The 16552-nt window shown below is 42.6% G+C and overlaps 1 protein-coding gene across 1 annotated transcript in view; it reads left to right on the top strand.

Moving 5' to 3' along the window:
• Nucleotides 1-3575: 3575 nt before the first annotated feature.
• Nucleotides 3576-16552, top strand: part of LOC135526082 (leucine zipper protein 1-like) — an 84852-nt gene continuing 71875 nt past the window's right edge. The window contains exon 1 of the mRNA XM_064954173.1: nucleotides 3576-3847. The gene's annotated coding sequence lies outside the window, so the exon portion shown is untranslated. The remainder of the gene's footprint in view (nucleotides 3848-16552) is intronic.

Below are 16552 nucleotides of genomic sequence, written 5' to 3'. Positions count from 1 at the left end.
GAGAGAGCAGAGTAACAAAATCATCTTCTCTTTCTTCCTATGAAACTGGTTGTGAGAGAAGGCACTGACTCATTTTCTGGGAATTATTACTATAAGCATGCTCCTTCAAACTGCCTTCGGTTTATGCAACGCATCACTATCTATATGACATGGTTGAGTCTAGATGTTTAGATAGCACTTAACCTAGCCTGCAGTATTAATGCATCCTCATGCAGTTACAGTATATTACATGGTAAGACTTGAACATGAGTGACCCATGTATTATTACCATGCAGTCATTTTCAATCAGTTTCAATTTTGATACAAAGAGATGTAACATATTATAGCCTCATTGCATGACATTATAAATGCTTTTACCAAGTTAGAAAGCTTTACACCTGCAGATGTTAAGTATTGTTACCAATAGCTGTTTGTGATGAAGGATATTTACATAGCTCTTCCAAAACCTTATTATTTTCTTGTGTCTTCTAGCTCTCCCCAGTCTTACTTTCTCTCACCCTCTGTCTCCCTTTCTCACTCTTTTTCCTCTCAATCATTCTCTTCCTCTCTATTACTGTTTTTCTGCTTTTCCTTCTCTCTATTTCTCGTCTCGTTTCCAGTGGTGTGTTGTCCTCCTTCCTTTTGCCTCTCCTTCAAGGGTATACCAGGATATTTATAGCCCTCTCTGACTACAGAGCACACCAGTCCCTGTAGAATCTGATTTTTTTTAAAATATGTAAACACACATATATGTACACACAGACTCATAATCATATCCCAGACATGTACACACACACACACACACACTCACACATGCAAATTACAAGGATGGTTGTCATTCACTTTCCTGACACGTTTTTGTTGGTGTCTGGGCATGCCTGCATGTGACAGCTAATAAGGTTTTTTGATGGGATTTAATTTCTTTGATTATTTTGACCTATTTGGTGTCTTCAGCAATGACAGACAGCTGCAGTATGAATGTTGCATTCACCTCCCCTTGTGTAAAACAATATGATCACAGCATTTAGACAATCTGCCAAGAGTATTTTATTTAATGGGGTTGAATGCAGCTCGTTTTAACGAGGGATACACAATGGATTCTCTGTGAGATTCCATCAAGGTGTGTTTTTATTACAGAACAGTTTAGTCACCGCAGCCTCATAAAAAGGTCATGGATACGTGGGTACTTTGGAGATGAAATATGTTCATCCTACTGTTTCAGCGATCATGATGATGCTCAACCACAGATTTTTAATTACACTAAGCAATGAAGGACTTCGTTTTTCATGTTCAGTTGAACAACGGTTAGAGGGAAAGCTGTTTCCGTGCTCTTCCTCCTCTGCCTTTAACCTCATAAACAAACCCCTTTTAGAAGCCCGTAAATGACAACGACTCAAGAAACAAAAGCTAGCTGGGTGATTCTCATGAAACCAGTTTTAACTTTGGCAGTAACAAATTGAGTTTGAAAAACATAATGCATCTGCAACAATCAACTATTGGTCTGAAGACTAAGATACCTAATGTATGGCATAGTGTCTTATTTTAAATACATTTAACATTTTTTGCCTGAATTTTGCACATTCTCATGACTGAAATGCGCCCCTATTAAATGTTTGGGTTATTTAATCAAATGTTACTTCAGAAAAAACTAACTTATTTGAATAAAACACAAAAGGACACCTGATCTTTCCATGACATAGACTGACCAGGTGAAAGCTATAATCCCTTATTGATGTCACTTGTTAAATCCACTTCAATCAGTGTAGATGAAGGGGAGGAGACAGGTTAAAGAAGGATTTTTAACCCTTGAGACAATTGACACATGGATTGTGAATGGGCAAGAAACAAGATTTACGTGGGGTGTATGGCAGAAGGTGCCAGGCGCACCGGTTTGTGTCAAGAACTGCAACACTGCTGGATTTTTCACACTGAACAGTTTCCCATTTGTATCAAGAATTGTCCACCACCCAAGGACATCCAGCCAACTTGACAACTGTGGGAAGCATTGGAGTCAACATTGGCCAGCATCCTTGTGGAACGCTATCGACACCTTGTAGAGTCCATGCCTCGACAAATTGAGGCTGTTCTGAGGGCAAAAAGGGGGTGCAACTCAATATTAGGAATGTGTTCTGTACAATCAATATTAGTCCGTGGGTGTGCTGTGCTGGAAACATTCGTTATTTACTAGGACCACTGCTTACAGCTATTGTACAGATTTTTTGTAAAACATTAGTTATTTGACTAAGTAGGAGTTGTCAATAAATATAGATTTTTAAACCCCATTTAATTTACTTAAAGCCACAATATGGAGCATGTTTATGACTTTTTTGGAAAACTATTGCGGTAATGAGAATTTTTGCATTGGTAGTTGTGGAAATTGTGGTTAAATGCACAATATCTAATCAATAGACATAACAATAATTACAAAATGGTTAAATACAGATCCTAATCATATTGATCCAAGAGGAATTATGTTGGAAATGTGTTTATTTATTTTTCAAGTTTTGTGAGTTTTGTGAGAATCACCCAACTAACTCATGGCTTGTTTTAGACGAGACATGATCAAAATCAAATCAAATCAAATTCTATACACCATGTCTAGTCTACATATCAATGTGTTCATTCCTGCTGGCTAAAAACGTAGTATGTACTGCTGAAATACGTAGATACTAAATGTAGACGGGAGGCGAGACACTCCACAGATAAAATACTTTATCTAATACTTCGTTAAGTGGTTAAGTTTCAGTCACAGCAACTGAAACGTAATAGGAGAAGGTGTAGCCTATGACAGTAGGATACATCATCCAACATCTGGGGCTTTTCGTTAATAAATAGCCAATCAAATGTGTGTGGGCCATGATTGAGACAAGACTATGGGCAGCGGGAGGAGTCAAATAACACTTTCTGTGTAGGCGCATTGTGTTGATTGGCCCCTATTGTCACATGCATACAGTGAGATACAGATGCACTTTGGTCTCTCGGATAGTTGATTATATAAGTCTGTGGTGATGACAGTTATGGTCCTCTTTCTGGGTCCACATTGATTAGCACTGTACTGCTGCTTTTCCATTGGCAGGACAGATATGAACCAATACAGGACCAGCCAATTATTTTGAAATGTGGTTGCCAAGCTGGGCAACCAGGTATCAGCATTTTGATTTCCCCCAAATTACCAAGTAGGTGGTTGCTAAAAAAAGTTGCAAGACCCATGGAAAAAAGGCTATTCCTATTCCCAAAAGCATGAAATGTATGAGTCTTTCATGAAAGGAGACTCATTCATTTGTAAATGATATGATATCCCATATTGTTCATTGACAGACCAAATTCATACACACGTTTTTTCTGCAAAGTTCTCTGAAACTGATGCCTTATTACATTCCTTCCACTTAGGTCTGTTGCTCTGTCATAATTTTGAAAGCAACGCAATGTGTTGAAACCTATGCACTAATATTCAAAGAGTCTCCTGTCTCATGTTCGTTTCCCTTTGAATTCGGCATGTTTCGCTCTTTATTCAGTTCGAGTTGAGGAGAGGCGGGACTCTACAGCAGGGAAGGGCGTTCTTGTCACGGTCAGACCCTACTAGTCATGCAGGGGGTGTGGGTCCACCGGCGCAAAGGAAAACCCACATTTTTCATTGTTAGGGACACGGTGGAATGTGATGGTTTGATCCTACAGCGCAGGGAGTGGAGGGAAGAAACAACGAAGGCAGTACAGGAGGAAAACAAACCCTGTCCCGTTGGTGTACCAGTAAAATCCGTGAAAGAACTTGTGTTCAGTCTGGTTCAAACCTACAGAGTCATCTTGTCGGAACTCTTCGACACAAAGCGAATCAATTTGGGGACTATCGCAGATTTTTTTTCATGGCAAGGTAGGTGAACTAGTGTTTTGATAAAACTATTACTAAATCAATGAACAAATGTAACGATGGCACTGCAACTTCCTGAGTTCGACATGGGCACGCATACTCCGAACTGCGGCAAGTTTTTACCCCCCCTCCCCCTGATCTTCTGCCGCAGCTAAAACGAAGCCTCCATGAAACACTGGACTGCAGCTAAGAACTTGGGCCACGTTCAGTAGTCAAACGTGTGGAATGTTGCAGAATGAAATGTCACGAATAGAAGTGATGTGATTCCATATTATTCAAGTCCGATAACATGTTTATACAGTGCTACATATTTCCAGATCCATGTATTTCAATATTTCTATCTGAACTTTCTACAACGTTGTGCCCTGCTGAGCTGCCAAGCTGGTTAAAATGTGTAGGAATTTGAAGTTCCCGTTTTAAGCGTTTGTAGATCACTGTATCTAAATGTAGCCTTTATCATTGTTGTTACGAGTGGCTAGCACACTTAGGTTCAGTGGGGATGTGCCACTCTCTGTGTGGAATGTTGGGGTTTCTGAACAGGAACATAAATATTTTCCTCGGAACAATGTATCATCCGGCTCAGTCGATTTCTTGAAATTAATTTGCAACACTAGTAGCCAGTCACCTTTCCACAATTTAAAAAATCCAACTGTCCACTTAAGGCAGCTATACAGTCCACTGTCACGTTGAAGATTTAGTTCCCAGTATAGCCTAAAGTAGACAGTAAAATAAAAAATTATAGGTCAACTGGTCTGAACAAGATGGCAGTAAAAGCCCGTTATCTATATTGACACTTGACTGATAATATTTTAGCTGGTTCCCAAGTAGCCCAGTATTGGACTAAAGGAGCCTAACATTACTTCAAAGTTCAAGGACCTTACATGTTCTTTTATAAGGGGTGAATTGGCTCTGGAAGCCATAACAGTGAAATACTCCATCTAAATGTGAATCAATTCTCAATTGCGGCATGGTTCCAGAAACAGAAATCTCTCTACTTTCATATCACATCAACATTTCACAAATGCAAAATACACACTTACTGTAAACTGTTTTAACACCGCAGCCAACAGTATTTTTCAGTGACAACACTTTTGTGGCGTCTTGTCACCCCCCCTACAGAAGAGCCTTTGTCCATTGACTTATGTGTAAAGTAATGGAACTGAGTCATGATCAAGGGCTAGTTCCCAAGTAGACTATGTTGACAGCCATAATTGGAATGATCTTCAAAACCTGACCTCTATGGATAAATCATCAAGTGTATTTAGGTCATTGCTCAAATTGTGAATACAGCAGGGAATGATCAGCCTGAAACATGATAGACAACTTCGAATTGCCTTGATTGATGGCAGGCGTCGTCCATTATTATTTGCATAGATCTACTTCACATGGAAAGGGAGCTTTCCAAAGATTCCACAAACTGGCTACAGTTACGATTTAACTTTACCAATAGAGTAAGATGCACTAAGAGAGTAAGGTGGCGCCGACAGACATAGCAGCTCTGCTTCTAGCTTGTAAGCAACTTTGCAGTATTTTTTGTGAGTGTTATTTCTTACATTATTAGCCCAGAATGTTTTTTTTGCGTTATTACATACAGCCGGGAAGAACTTTTGGATATTAGAGCGGTGGTAACTCACCAGCATTATGACCAGGATTACGACTTTCCAAAATTGGATCCTTTGTTCGTACCCCCAAGGCAATTGAACTTATCCCAGAGACTGCTCCAAGACGCCACCGGCGGAGAAGAGGTATTCGGAGTGAACTTCTTGTCCGAATCAGGAGGCATGCACACCATCCACTACTTCCGAGTATATTACTCACTAATGTTCAGTCTCTAGACAATAAAGTAGCCAAGCTCAGGGCGAGGATCTCCTTTGAGAGACTTCAGGAACTGTAACATACTCTGTTTCACGGAATCATGGATCTCTCTGGATTTACTGTCCCTGTCAATACATCGTGCAGACAGGAATAAACAACTCTCCGGGAAGTAGAAGGGTGGTGGTGTATCTTTCAGGAATAACTACTCATGGTGTGATTGTGATAACATACAGAAACTCAAGTCCTTTTGTTCACCGACCTAAACTCGGCAAAAAAAACAAATGTCCTTTCACTGTCAACTGTGTTTATTTTCAACAAACTTAACATTTGTAAATATTTGTATGAACATAAGATTTGACAACTGAGACATAAACTGAACAAGTTCCACAGACATGTGACTAACAGAAATAGAAAATTGTTCCTGAACAAAGGGGGGGTCAAAAACAAAAGTAACAGTCAGTATCTGGTGTGGCCCACAGCTGCATTAAGTACTGCAGTGCATCTCCTCCTCATGGACTGCACCCAATTTGCCAGTTTTTGCTGTGAGATGTTACCCCACTCTTCCACAAAGGCACCTGCAAGTTCCAGGACATTTCTGCGGGGGAATGGCCCTAGCACTCACCCTCCGATCCAACAGGTCCCAGACGTGCTCAATAGGAATGAGATCCGAGCACTTCGCTGGCCATGACAGAATACTGACATTCCTGTCTTGCAGGAAATCACGCACAGAATGAGCAGTATGGCTGGTGGCATTGTCATGCTGGAGGGTCATGCCAGGATGAGCCTGCAGGAAGGGTACCACATGAGGGAGGAGGATGTCTTCCCTGTAATGCACAGCGTTGAGATTGCATGCAATGATACCAAGCTCAGTCCGATGATGCTGTGACACACCGCCCCAGACCATGATGGACCCTCCACCTCCAAATCGATCCCACTCCAGAGTACAGGCCTCTGTGTAACGCTCATTCCTTCGACGATAAACACGAATCCAACCATCACAATTGGTGAGACAAATCCACGACTCGTCAGTGAAGAGCACTTTTTGCCAGTCCTGGCTGGTCCAGCGATGGTGGGTTTGTGCCGATAGGGAAGGTTGTTTGCCGGTGATGTCTGGTGAGGACCTACCTTACAACAGGCCTACAAGCCCTCAGTCCAGCCTATTGCAGACAGTCTGAGCACTGATGGAGGGATTGTGCATTCCTGGTGTAACTCGGGCAGTTGTTGTTGCCATCCTGTACCTGTCCCGCAGGTGTGATGTACCGATCCTGTGCAGGTGTTTTTACACGTGATCTGCCACTGCGAGGACGATCAGCTGTCCGTCCTGTCTCCCTGTTGCGCTCTCTCACAGTATGGACATTGCAATTTATTGCCCTGGCCACAGCTGCAGTCCTCATGCCTCCTTTCAGCATGGCAAAGGCACGTTCACACAGATGAACAGGGACCCTGGGCATCTTTCTTTTGGTGTTTTTCAGAGTCAGTAGAAAGGCCTCTTTAGTGTCCTACGTTTTCATAACTGTGACCTTAAAAGCCTACCGTCTGTAAGCTGTTAGTGTTTTAAGGACCGTTCCACAGGTGCATGTTCATTTATTGTTTATGGTTCATTAAACAAGCATGGGAAACAGTGTTTAAACCCTTTACAATGAAGATCTGGAAAGTTACTTGGATTTTTACGAATTATCTTTGAAAGATAGGGTCCTGAAAAGGGAAAGTTTCTTTTTGTGCTGAGTTTAGAGTACCTCCCAATCAAATGCTGACCATATTACCTCCCAAGATAATTATCTTTGGTTATAGTCACAGCCGTGTATATTCCCCTTCAAGCCGATACCATGACGGCACTCAAGGAACTCCACGGGACTTTATGCGAACTGGAAACCACATATCCTCATTTATTTATTTAAGCAAAGTTGAGTGAAACGCTACCGAAGTTCTATCAACACATTGACTGTAGTACTCGTGCTGGTAAAATACTAGATCACTGATACTCCCCCTTTCAAAATGCCAACAAGGCCCTCCCCCACCCGCCCTTCGGCAAATCAGATCACGACTCCATTTTGCTCCTCCGTTCCAATAGGCAGAAACTCAAACAGGAAGTACATGTGCTAAGGTCTATTCAACGCTGGTCTGACCAATTTGGAATCTATGCTTCAAGATTGTTTTGATTATGCGCACTGGGATATGTTCCTTGTAGCCTCTGAGAATAACATTAACGTATACATGGACACGGTGACTGAGTTCATCAGGAAGTGTATAGGGGATGTTGTGTGGCAGGGTCTACAGACAATCAGGGATTACAAAGGGAAAACCAGACACGTCACGGACACCAACTTCTTGCTCCAGGACAACCTAAACACCTTTGCCCGCTTTGATAATGACACACTGCCACTGACGCGGCCCACTCCCAAGGTCTGTGGGCTCTCGTTCTCCGTGGCTGACATGAGTAAGACATTTAATCGTGTTTACCCTCACAAGGCTACCGGCCCAGACGGCATCCATAGCCACGGCCTCAAAGCATGCGCATACCAGTTGGCTGGAGTGTTTAAATGTCTGTAATCTTTCCCTTTCCCAGTCTGCTGTCCCCACTTGCTTCGATATCTCCCCAATGGTTCCTGTACCCAAGAAAGCAAAGGTAACTGAACTAAATCACTATCGCTACGTAGCACTTCTGTCATCATGAAGTGCTTTAAGAGGCTAGTTAAGGATCATATCACCTCTACCTTACCTGACACCCTAGACCCACTGCAATTTGCTTAACCCCAACCCTCCAAAATCATCATGAAGCTCGGGGCCCTGGGTCTGAACCCCACCCTGTGCAACTGGGTCCTGGACTTCCTGACTGGCCGCCCCCAGGTGGTGAAGGAGGGAAACAACACCTCCATTACGCTGATCCTCAACACAGTGGTCCCACAAGAGTGTGTGCTCAGCCCCCTCCTGTACTCCCTGTTCACCCATGACTCTGTGGCCACGCACGCCTTCAACTCAGTCATCAAGTTTGCAGACTACACAACAGTAGTCTGATTACCAACAACGACAAGACAGGGCCCTCACCTCCTCCCTGTAGGCTATCAGAGTGGTGCCAGGGAAATAACCTCTCCCTGAACATCAACAAAATGAAGGCGTTGATCATGGACTTCAGGAAACAGCAGAGGGAGCACGCCCCTATCCACATCGACGGGACTGCTGTGGAGAATGTGGAAAGCTTCCAATTCCTCTGCATACTCATTACTGACAATCTGAAATGGTCCACCCACAAGGCCAAAAAGATCATCAAGTACATCAACCACCCGAGCTACGGCCTGTTCACCTCGCTATCATCCAGAAGGCGAGGTCAGTACAGGTGCATCAAAGCTGGGACCGAGAGACTGAGAAAGAGCTATCTCAAGGCCATCAGACTGTTAAATAGCCATCACTAACCGGCTACCACCCGGTTACTCAGCCCTGCACCTTAGAGGATGCTGTCCTATATTCGTAGACATGGAGTCACTGGCCACTTTAATAATGTTTACATACTACTTTAACTCATCTCATACAGTTGAAGTCGGAAGTTTACATACTTAGGTTGGATTCATTAACTTGTTTTTCCACAACTCCACAAATTTCTTGTTCACACTTGTTTTGGCAAGTCGGTTAGGACATATACTTTGTGCATGACACAAGTCATTTTTCTAACAATTGTTTACAGACAGATTATTTCACTTAATTCACTGTATCACAATCCAGTGGGTCAGAAGTTTACATACACTGAGTTGACTGTGCCTTTAAACAGCTTGAAAAATTCCAGAAAATGATGGCTTTAGAATCTTCTGATAGGCTAATTGACACAATTTCAGTCAATTGGAGGTGTACCTGGGGTTGTATTTCAAGGCTGACCTTCAAACTCAGTACCTCTGCTTGACATCATGGGAAAATCAAAAGAAATCAGCGAAGACTCCAGAAAAAAATTGTAGACCTCCACAAGTCTGGTTCATCCTTGGGAGCAATTTCCAAATGCCTCTGAAGGTACCATGTTCATCTGTACAAACAATAGTATGCAGTATAAACACCATGGGACCACACAGCTGACATACCACTCAGGAAGGAGATGTGTTCTGTCTCCTAGAGATGAATGTACTTTGGTGCGAAAAGTGCAAATCAATCCCAAAACAACAGCAAAAGACCTTGTGAAGATGCTGGAGGAAACGGGTACAAAAGTATCTGTATCCACAGTAAAACGAGTCCTATATCAACATAACCTGAAAGGCCAGACTATGGTTTGCAACTGCCATGGGGACAAAGATGATACTTTTTGGAGAAATGTCCTCTGGTCTGATGAAACAAAAATATAACTGTTTGGCCATAATTATCATCGTTATGTTTGGTGGAAAAAGGGGGAGGCTTGCAAGCCGAAGAACACCATCCCAATCGTGAAGCATGGGGGTGGCAACATCTTGTTGTGGGGGTGCTTTGCTGCAGGAAGGACTGGTGCACATCACGAAATAGATGGCATCATGAGGCAGGGAAATTGTGGCTATATTGAAGCAACATCTCAAGAAGCTAAAGCTTGGTCGAAATGGGTCTTCAAAATGGACAATGACCCCAAGCATACTTCCATAGTTGTGGCAAAATGGCTTAAGGACAACCAAGTCAAGGTATTGGAGTGGCCATCACAAACCCTGACCTCAATCCTATGGAACATTTGTGCACTGAACTGAAAAAGCGTGTGTGAGCAAGGAGGCCTACAAACCTGACTCAGTTACACCAGCTCTGTCAGGAGGAATGGGCCAAAATTCACCCAAATTATTGTGGGAAGCTTGTGGAAGGCTCCCTGAAACGTTTGACCCAAGTTAAACAATTTAAAGGCAAATGCTACCAAAACATATTTATTGAGTGTATGTAAACTTCTAACCCACTGGGAATGTGATGAAAGAAATAAAAGCTGAAAGAAATAATTCTCTCTACTATTATTCTGGGGAATTTTTACTTTGATGTCAGGAATTGTGAAAAACTGAGTTTAAATGTATTTGGCTAAGGTGTATGTGAACGTCTGACTTCAACTGTATGTACAGTGCAATTGGAAAGTAATTCAGACCCCTTGACTTTTTCCACATTTTTGTTACGTTAAAGTGTTATTATACAATTGATTTTAATAAAAACATTTCCTCAATCTACACACACTACCCCATAATGACAAAGCAAAAACAGTCCACCAAAATAAATCTGTAGCACTGACGGTTCCTACAGTGGCCTCCATCATTTTTCAATGGAAGAAGTTTGAAACCACCAAGACTCTTCTAAGAGCTGGCTGCCTGGCAAAACCAAGCAATCTGGGTAGAAGGGCATTGTTCAGGGAGGTAACCAAGAACCCAGTGGTCGCTCTGAATCAGCTCCAGAGTTCCTCTGTGGAGATGGGAGAACCATCTCTACAGCACTCCACCAATCATGCTGCAGAGATGGTTAAAAGTATTCAGACCCCTTTATTTTTTCCACATTTTAAGTTTCAGCCTGATTCTAAAATTGATTTAAAATTGTTATTTCCCCTCATCAATCTATACTCAATACCCCATAATAACAAAGCAAAAACAGGTTTTTAGAAATGTTAACAAAACCCGAAATACTGACATTTTAGTCTTATTTTAGTCTACATGACAGCTTAGTCTTCTTGGGTATGATGCTACAAGCTTGTCACACCTGTATATGTGTTTCTACCATTCTTATCCGCAGATCCTCTCAAGCTCTGTCAGGTTGGATGGGGAGTGTTGCTTCACAGCTATTTCAGGTCTCTCCAGAGATGTTCGATCGGGTTCAAGTCTGGGCTCTGGCTGAGTCACTCAAGGACATTCCGAGACTTGTCCCGAAGCCACTCCAGCGTTGTTTTGGCTGTGTGCTTAGAGTCGTTGTCGTATTGGAAGTTGCACCTTTCCCCAATCTGAGGTCCTGAGGGCTCTAGAGCAGGTTTTTATAAAGGATCTCTATACTTTGCTCCGTTCATCTTTCCCTCGATCCTGACTAGTGTCCCAGTCCCTGCTGCTGAAAACATCCCCGCAGCATGATGCTGCCACCACCATGCTTCACCGTATGGATAGTGCCAGGTTTCCTCCAGACATGACGCTTAGCATTCAGTCCAAAGAGTGTTTAGGTGCCTTTTTGGCAAACTCCAAAGTGGGCTGTCATGTGCCTTTTTACTGAGGTGTGGCTTCCGTCTGGCCGCTCTACCATGAAGGTTGTAGACACATTTCAAGGATGATCAATGGAAACAGGATGCACCGGAGACCAATTTTTAATCTCATAGCAAAGGAATACTTATGTAAATAAGGTACCTCTGACATTTTTGCAAATGTATAAAAAAATAATCTGTTTTTTTGTTTTGTCACAATGGGGCATAGTCTGTAGATTGAGGAAAATAATAAATATTTAATCAATTTTAGAATAGGGCTGTGACGTTACAAAATGTGGGAAAAGAGAAGGGGTCTGAATACTTTCCGAATGCACTGTAGGCTACATATAACGAGTGTCAAAGGAATGAGGTGCAACGCTGAGTCTGAACAGCAATGCTCCCCCAGCTGCAGTACAAGTAGCAGCAGTGGAATGGTAATCTGGAAGGTGGGGCCTGTAAAAAGAGAGTGAGGGAGAAAAATAGAGGGGACCTGCCTTGACCTGTTTCAGACATGAAGGCAATTCACTGATCGCTTTCCAGTAAGTCCCAGAGCCAGTTACCAACTCTGCTACTGCTTTCACCCCTTCTGATGTTGGGAACACAAGTACAATCAGCTTGGACTGGGAGATAGGCACAGCTGCATGCATTGGAGGTTCATTGTATGTGCATATGGCGCAATGACCTATCCCTTTTGGTGTAAGTAGGAATTCAGAAGTACACAGGCATTAATGTTGTCGATACAAACCACTTCCTACCTGGTAGACCTTACAGCCAAGGAAAAGGACATTTTGTGTCTTCATGCTAAACCGTTGAGGTTACAATGCCAAAACAAAGCAACCTCTACACTTGAATTGCAATCCCTTCATATCCTGCCTGTGTGAACATTGGCCAAGTGTACATGTTGGCGAAGTAGAGTACTAAAACTAGTGCTGTCCTGTTCCACCTCCCATTTGGACTCTTTGTGCCAGTCTACTGTAGCAAACTTTACTTTCACCTTTTGACTGGTCACTTGGTAGGTCTCTGGTCTTTTTCCTTTGGTGTTGTGTCACTCTTTCAGTTGACGTTTTCTTAGGGTACATAACAAAGTGTGAAGACTATTGCTGAGAATTTGAATCCTTAGAGTTTACTATGTAGTATTGACTTTTTATGCTATAGAGTGAAGGCAAGCGAAGGGGCAGAGTTTGTTCAGTGGCCAAGTGTGTCGCCCATGCAAAGTAATAATTTCCCTCTCTTTTTACGAGCTGGGCTTACACATGATTCGTTTTCCACTTGATGGAAGCATGCAATGAAATGGCATCTGCTGCCTTTGACTGAAACCAAAGGCTAATCATTATGGGTGTCCAATAAGTGTAATTATCAGACTTACTAGGCGGGCCTGAGGATTACGGAGTGGCTCAATGACTAGTGTGGGGATTAAATTGAAAATGGTGGTTTTCTGCCTTTTGGGCTTTTCAGACCACTTGGCACATTAAGGAGAAAGTGCTCTGGAGTTGGGGTATTATTGAACTGCCCTTAATTGTATAAGTCTAAAATTGTATTTTAGTGAAGTGCTTTCACTCCTAGAATGCTACCCCTCCCTGGGACGGCATAGTCAACGATACAGAGGATGTTTTTTTTTATCGTTCTCCCTGAAATAGCACAGATTAGTCATATTGAGTTTAATGAAGCACACAGCCCACATGTATTGTGATAATGTAATAAAGGCCTGAGTATCCGGGACGGGCTCGTGTTGACGCTACACAGGCCAGCTGGACACTGCTGACTTAGCGCCGGCAAGGGGAATGGATTTATGCTTTTGACATTCCGTGTGTGTGTGTGTGTGTGTGTGTGTTAAGGAGGGTTATAAATGCCTCTATGGAGTCTGCTAACACTGGCTTTGCCTGTTGGGCTTTGCCTTTTGGGTCTGTTTATTGGTGTTTTTCCCCCAATGGTGCCTCTATGTTCAGGACCCTGGGAAGTGTTAGTGGCCCTTAACCCTTTTCCTGCCAGCCGCACTTTTATCAGTGGCGGGTGGGTGACAGGGCTTGTCTCTGTGATTTCAGCTGGAGTTCAAACCACTTGTCTGTACTTTCTTGCAGCGCCGCTGATCGGTCTTCAGATCCTAGAGATTGAGAGTGTCAGTAAAGCGTTCCCAGTTCACACCGCTGTTCACTCACTCATTAAAGAACGCCCTTTGACCTACTGGGGCAGATCCGTTGTCACTCCAAAGATGTCACCCCGGGCAGAACTACGTTTTCCCTGTACTAATCTACAGTATATTCCTGTATAGGCCAGAGTGACTTTGGCACTGGCAAGACTTATTCAGAATATAATTTTTTTTAAAGTTACTATACGTCGTTGTTAGCAAACAAACCAGATATCATTTTAATGTTACTTTCCATTTCCACTACAACACAGTGAACTAGCCTCTGGACACTGAATCCCAAGCCTGTGTCCATAGAGTCATGCAAAAGACTAATCAGGTATTTATCTCCTTTCCTCCCAGGCCCCTTTATTCATTATGAAAATAGGGCCGTTCCATTTCATTTCAATCACTTTTGGATCGAACCCCTTTTTAGAGTTCAACAAAACTTAACCATACATATTTGCCCATGGTAGAATTGGTCAAAAAAGTAACTTTGTGGACTTGAATGCAAAACCATTTAAGAGATAGAGGTGCTCAGTTGTCCCATTTTGCATTCCCCACCCAATCATCAGACATCCATGTCTTAATCGCTGGAAATTATAAACGGTTGAGTTTGATATCATTTGAAAGCTTACAAACAGGAGTCATAGAAATACAATACATTACCTAAAGTATGTGGACACCTGCTCGTTGATCATCTTATTCCAAAACCATGGGCATTAATGTGGAGTTGGTCCCCCCTTTGCTACTATAATAACCCCCACTCTTCTGTGAAGGATATCCACTAGATGTTGGATCGGGCAGTGATGTTGGGCGATTAGGTTTAGCTCGCAGTCAGCGTTCCAATTCATCCCAAAGGTGTTCAATGGGGTTGAGGTCAGGGTTCTGTGCAGGGCAGTCAAGTTCTTCCACAATGATCATGACACCATTTCGGTATAGACTTCTCTTTGTGCATGGGGGCATTGTCATGCTGAAACAGGAAAGGACCTTCCCCAAGCTGTTGCCAGAAAGTTGGAAGCACATACAGTGGGGAAAAAAAGTATTTAGTCAGCCACCAATTCTGCAAGTTCTCCCACTTAAAAAGATGAGAGGCCTGTAATTTTCATCATAGGTACACTTCAACTATGACAGACAAAATGAGAAACAATTCCAGAAAAATCACATTGTAGGATTTTTAATGAATTTATTTGCAAATTATGGTGGAAAATAAGTATTTGGTCAATAACAAAAGTTTATCTCAATACTTTGTCATATAACTTTTTTTGGCAATGATTGAGGTCAAACGTTTTCTGTAAGTCTTCACAAGGTTTTCACACACTGTTGCTGGTATTTTGGCCCATTCCTCCATGCAGATCTCCTCTAGAGCAGTGATGTTTTGGGGCTGTTGCTGGGCAACACTGACTTTCAACTCCCTCCAAAGATTTTCTATGAGGTTGAGATCTGGAGACTGGCTAGGCCACTCCAGGACCTTAAAATGCTTCTTACGAAGCCACTCCTTTGTTGCCCGGGCAGTGTGTTTGGGATCATTGTCATGTTGAAAGACCCAGCCATGTTTCATCTTCAATGCCCTTGCTGATGGAAGGAGGTTTTCACTCAATCTCACGATACATGGCCCCATTCATTCTTTCCTTTACACGGATCAGTCATCTTGGTCCCTTTGCAGAAACAGCCCCAAAGCATTATGTTTCCACCCCCATGCTTCACAGTAGATATGGTGTTCTTTGGATGCAACTCAACGTTCTTTGTCCTCCAAACAAGACAAGTTGAGTTTTTACCAAAAAGTTCTATTTTGGTTTCATCTGGCCATATGACATTCTCCCAATCTTCTTCTGGATCATCCAAATGCTCTCTAGCAAACTTCAGACAGGCCTGGACATGTACTAGCTTAAGCAGGGGGACACGTAGTGTGTTACTGATGGTAGGCTTTGTTACTTTGGTCCCAACTCTCTTTGGTCCCCCCGTGTGGTTCTGGGATTTTTGCTCACCGTTCTTGTGATCATTTTGACCCCACGTGGTGAGATCTTGTGTGGAGCCCCAGATCGAGGGAGATTATCAGTGGTCTTGTATGTTTTCCATTTCCTAACAATTGCTCCCACAGTTGATTTCTTCAAATCAAGCTGCTTACCTATTGCAGATTCCGTCTTCCCAGCCTGGTGCAGGTCTACAATTTGTTTCTGGTGTCCTTTAACAGCTATTTGGTCTTGGCCATAGTGGAGTTTGGAGTGTGACTGTTTGAGGTTGTGGACAGGTGTCTTTTATACTGATAACAAGTTCAAACAGGTGCCATTAATACAGGTAACGAGTGGAGGACAGAGGAGCCTCTTAAAGAAGAAGTTACAGGTCTGTGAGCCAGAAATCTTGATTGTTTGTAGGTGACCAAATACTTATTTTCCACCATAATTTGCAAATAAATAAATTAAAACTCCTACAACAGGATTTTTTTTCTCTCATTTTGTCTGTCATAGTTGAAGTGTACCTATAATGAAAATTACAGGCCTCATCTTTTTAAGTGGGAGAACTTGCACAATTGGTGGCTGACTAAATACTTTTTTGCCCCACTGTATGCTGTAGCTTTAAGATTTCCTTTAACCGAAACTAAGGGGCCTAGCCCGAACCTGGAAAAATAGCCCCAGACCAT

The sequence above is a fragment of the Oncorhynchus masou genome, chromosome 32 (assembly GCF_036934945.1).
Source record: "Oncorhynchus masou masou isolate Uvic2021 chromosome 32, UVic_Omas_1.1, whole genome shotgun sequence".
Lineage (NCBI taxonomy): Eukaryota > Metazoa > Chordata > Actinopteri > Salmoniformes > Salmonidae > Oncorhynchus > Oncorhynchus masou.
This window is presented reverse-complemented; position numbering and strand designations above follow the sequence as displayed.